The sequence below is a fragment of the Acomys russatus genome, chromosome 8 (assembly GCF_903995435.1).
Source record: "Acomys russatus chromosome 8, mAcoRus1.1, whole genome shotgun sequence".
NCBI classification, from domain to species: Eukaryota; Metazoa; Chordata; class Mammalia; order Rodentia; family Muridae; genus Acomys; species Acomys russatus.
In genome coordinates this window covers 67,912,148-67,917,617 of record NC_067144.1, presented here as the reverse complement: position 1 = coordinate 67,917,617, position 5,470 = coordinate 67,912,148, and the positions used below count along the sequence as shown (strand labels likewise).

The 5,470-nt window shown below is 38.2% G+C and overlaps 2 pseudogenes; both read right to left on the bottom strand.

Moving 5' to 3' along the window:
- Positions 1-665: 665 nt before the first annotated feature.
- LOC127192865 (keratin-associated protein 20-2-like) lies at positions 666-937 on the bottom strand (annotated as a pseudogene).
- A 2,775-nt stretch (positions 938-3,712) lies between these two features.
- Positions 3,713-4,018, bottom strand: LOC127192883 (keratin-associated protein 20-2-like; annotated as a pseudogene).
- Between the last annotated feature and the right edge of the window lie 1,452 nt (positions 4,019-5,470).

The following is a 5,470-nucleotide window of genomic DNA, read 5'->3' as shown; positions in this document are numbered from 1 at the left end:
GCCTAAGGTGTTAGAATCCACATCTATAAACCCTTGCCAACATGACTGTCTAATATAAGTTGAACAAGGACAATAAACATGCTAATGTGGGAGAGGAAACCTATGGGGCCTCAATCTCATATAGAACTGCAGACAAATAAGGAATGCTGAAAGTGAAAATAATTTGATGAGCTGTTAGTAAGAAATGATATATTCCTCTTTTAATTTTAGGCAAATAAATATAATAAAATATTTCTTCTTCCATCTTTCTCACCTTCCTTCCCTCTTTCTTTCTTTCACTTAAAAAACACAAACATGAATAATCACACACAAATTTATAAATACATGTATCAAATTGAGAGGCCATTGAATAAAACTATAAGAAAGAAATATCTACAATGAAATGCACTAATAATAATAATACAATTTGATAAAAATTGAACAGTTCACAGTTGATCACATTTTATAGGTTCTTACAAAGACACCAGTACAATTATCTGCAAGCTGTCACAGAGACTGAATAAAAATTAGAAAGATGGTCAGGCATTGTTGATTTTTCTCAGATAGTTTAGCATTAAGTTGGAAATTATGAAGATATATAAGAATTCCTCATGTGAAAAAACTTGAATATGCTTGCAGTAAGACCTCAGACATCAGATAACAGGCTGGGCATCCATAGAAACTCCTCAGTAGAAGCCATAGGACCAGCACCTTCTACAGCACAGTGGGTAGCAGCAGCCATAACCATAGCCACCATAGCCACCGTAGCCACCATAGCCACCATAGCCATAGCCACCATAGCCACAGCCGTACCATAGCCACCATAGCCACCATAGCCACAGCCATAGCCACCATAGCCACCATAACCACCATAGCCACCACAGCCATAGCCATAGCCATAGCCTAGGTCACCATAGCCATAGCCCAGGCCTCCATAGTAGCTGCCCTAATAACACATTGTGGAAGGACTTGACTGTTCAGAGAAAAAAATAATAGTAGGATCCTTGAGACTGGATGCCATCAACTGCCAAGGGCTTTTTATACACCTGGGAGTTTGGTGGAGAAAACCACAGGCATTATAATATCACACATGTCTCCACCATGCTTTAGAAAACATCAACATGCCAAGGTTTACTGGCCAAACACAGCTGCATAACTTGAGATAAATGTCCTCATATATCAGGATCCCATGATCAAACCATGGGACTTTAATGTGAAATTCTGATACTGTTTTCAAGACATTGCCTAATTCAGTATTTAGTTTATTTAATACTTATGAAACTCAGGCAGGTGGTGGTGGTGCATACCTTTAATCCTAGTACTTGGGAGGCAGGGGCAGGTGGATCTCTGAGTTTGAGGCCAACCTGGTCTACAGATCTAGTTCCAGGTCAGCCAAGGCCACATAGAGAAACCCTGTTTCAAAAAAAATCAGAACCAAAACTACAACAATGACAACAAAAACAAACTTATGAAACTATTTTATGACACACTACAAATTATTGAAATGGCTCTTCTTTTTATGTCTGTTTGTTTTGTAATATTCCATAGTTAAAAGGCCTTTTGTGTTCTTTTCTTATGTTTTCTGTGTTATTCTAGAATAATTCTATCTGGAAGAATTTTCATTTAATAAACATATGAAGCCCTACTTCTGTTTTCTGTGGTTAAAAAAATTTAAAAGACAAATACTTTAAGGCTTATGTCATACTCACAATAAACACTTAAAGTGTGTGTGTGTGTGTGTGTGTGTGTGTGTGTGTGTGTGTGTGTGAGTTAGCATAATAAATAATGAAATTAAGAATGGTTATCCTGTCAGAGTCAGTCCCTGCTCTCCATATAACTGTGGACAATGTCCTGTCCATTGGGTAGATCAGAGTAGGAGTTCGATGTTTACTACTTGTATTGTCCTTGGTTAGTGAAATAGTTTGAGCAGACCTCCAGGGCCCAGATCCACCTGTCACAATGCTCTTCTTGTAGGTTTCAAGGACCCTCTGGGCCCTTCTATTTCTTTATCTCCTATATTTCTCTTACCTAGAGTCTCAGTAGGATGCCCTCACATCTATCCCTCTCTCCTGGTAAGTGAAGACTTTTGGAGTGCGAGGACTGACTCTGACATGAACTCTGGTGCTCCGTATTAGAGGTCTGGTGGCACTCAGAGAAAGAATAAGCAGGCTACCAAGATGAGACTTGATAGCCTATGACCATATAGTGGGGGAGGAGTTCCCCCTCGGTCTTAGACCTAAGGGAGGGGAATAGGGTGAAAGCAGGAAGAAGGTAGGAATGGGAGGATACAAGTGATGGGATAACAGTTGAGTTGTAATCTGAATAAATTAATAAAATTAAAAAAAAAAAAGGAATGGGTATCCTGAGAAGAGAAAATCTTAATGGAATTGATAAACAGAGAGTAATGTAATGCATAAGACATGAAAGGAAAGGACGGGTAGGGAAGAGCAGTGTGGAGGGGGTTGAATGAGAACTATATAAAATGACCGTTGTGTATGAAATAACATAATTCTACCAAGTACAGAATTGTCAAAGGACAGATGAGCATGGAAGTCTATCTGTAAGCCCAGCAAATAGAGTAGAGCAAACTGGGTAGCCAGACCACCAGGAAGGCCAAATACTAGCTCTAATGCATCTACCTCAATCAGTAAGGTAAAGAGCAATTGAGAAAGACAGATGTCACTCAACTCGAAACCCTCCCACACAGACACACTCCTGCACAGGCACCTGCACACACACGGATGACTATTCAACTGCACACACATGAAAACGCAGCTGCACGTACACAATCACATGAGCATATGTAAAACACAGTTGTTACAAATATAAATGGAAAAATAAAAAAATAACCCATGCAATTACACAACTTTTCATGTACCCAACTAAGAAAGTTCTATATAACAGAGCTAGCAACTGTATAAAGAGATGTTCCACACAGAAGAATAAAGCAAACACATCAGGAATGAGATTAATAAACAAATTTTTGGAGTGGGAAGGCATATATATAGCTAAACTAAATAGCCAAAAAAATAAGCTGATGCTAAAAAATGAACTGAGAGTTAGAAAAGAAAATACACTGAAGGACAAATGTTCTGCTTCACTAATAACTCAGGATGCAAATCAAGAACAAGTTGAGATTGATCCCTACTCTTGTTAGATTATTAATATTAGAAAGAAGAAACATGAATGTGTGACTGTTACAGAGCATGTGCAGAAAAGGGCACCTTTCCCATGGTTGATGGGAATGCAATGTGGTGCAGCCATTTCAGAAAATAGCATGTGGCATGCTTACAAATGGTTAGGGATGTGACAGAGGCTCTAGAAGTCGCACTACTGCTGATTAGAAAAAATTACTGGATCTTAGAAAGAGGCACACTACCAAGTGGATTATCATAGTTTATAATAGTCAAGTTTTATAAACGGCCAAATGTCCATCCGTAGGTGAATGCTGAAACTTCTCTAGCCTCTGTAACCTCCTTCCCCTTTTTCATTTTCCTCTTCTTTTCTTCTCCCTCTATATTTTCCTGGTGTCTTTACTCCCCTCCCACTTTCCCACAACCACCTCCAAACATGTTACTGAGAAGACACAAAAGCACAGAACATACAAAAATCATTTTGTATGATTTAATCATTTAGCTATTTGATAATACACATGTTTTAACACAATGGTTTACAGTCAAATGAAATAATTTCTACAGACTATGATGAAGATAACATAAAACACAATCATGGTCCAAACAAAGATGAAGAATTAAATGACTATGTTGTATTTCAATTATATTTTATTATAAAGTTGGAATTTTTAAAGAAAATTTAAGTTCCTGGTGTGAAAATACTTGCAAACCCTTCCAAGTAGGAAGGCTAAGTATCTGAAAAAATTCTTCAGTAGAAGCCATAGGACCAGTACCTTCTACAGCACACTGGGAGGCAGCAGCCATAGCCATAGCCACCATAGCCACCATAGCCACAGCCAAAAGCCATAGCCTAGGCCACCAGAGCCATAGCCCAGGCCTCCATAGTATCCACCATAGTAACACATGTTGTCAGGAGCGGACTGTTCAGAGGACGACAAACAATACGGTCGTTGAGTCTGGGTGTTACCATCTGCCAAGGGCCTTTTATACACCTGGATGTTTGGTGGCAAAAACCACAGGCATTATGATGTCACATATGTCTCTGCTGTGCTTTAGAAGACATCAGGGTACTATGGTTTACTGTCCAAACAAAACCGCATAACTGAGATAATTGTCCCTATATGTTAGGATCTCATGACCAGATCATGAAGCTTTATCATTAAATTCTGGTTCTGTTTTCAAGACTCTGCCTCATTCTATATTTAGTTATTTTAATATTTATGAAAGTATACTGTGGCACAATATACGCCTTTGAATTCTCCCTTCCTACCCTCTATCCCTCATGTATTTGTTTTGTAGTACTCCATACAAAAAAGATCTTTTCATTTTCTTTGCTTTGCTTCTTATTATAAAATAAATATACCTGGAGGCATATATAACTAAGTATTCCTGATGAAAAATGTGGTTGTCTTATTGTAACTTGATGACTGTTATATACATAATAATATTTTAGTTTTATTCTATATATTTCTTTTGTATGCATTGTTGTTTTATCTGCATGAATCTGTGTGAGGGAGTCAGGTTTTCTGTAACTGGTGTCACAGACAGCTGTGAGCTGCCATATGGGTGCTGGGAATTGAACTTGGGTCCTCTGGAAGAGCAGCCAGTGCTCTTAACCACTGAGCAATCTCTTCAGTCCCTTGGTTTTATTCTAAATGCATTGTATTCAGACATATTTTCATATATTTGCTACAGTATATTAATCCTACATATGCATGATAGTAGGAGGCCTTTCTATCTTCTGATATCCTCTTCAGTTTCTTTCTTGTATGCCTGTTCTTGTGTCATTATTATTTAGTTTTTTCTGCTGTGTTTCTGTGGTAGAATTTGAGATCACATCCTATGGCAGTTCCAGCATCTTCCTTTCTGCTTAGTTTGTTTTGGCTCTTAGAGTCACCTTGTGCCTTCATATGACCATTAGGATTGTGCTGTCTAATTCTGTTACAAACACAATTGGAATTTTTATGGAGATTTCATGAAATCTGAACATTGTTTAGCTAACATAGCCGTTTTCATGTTAGTAATTCTACGAATCCATCCATATCCTAGTTTCTTCTGTAAATTGTTTTTACAGAAATTATGTTAAGCAAAATGAGCAAGGTGAGAAAGACAAATGGTGGGGTGGGGAGATGGCTGTGTAGGGAATGTCACATACCACTTTGCCTAAGCACCTGAGCTTGATTGGGAGGTCCCATATGGTAGAAGAAGGGAACTCAGCCTCACATATTTTCCTCTGACTTCCAGGTATGGGATATGATATATGAATGTCCCCCATACCAACATTAATTCACCAAGAACGCAATGAATAAATTGTTATAAAGAATAAAAAGGTACAGGCTTTATATCTTCAGGTAGAA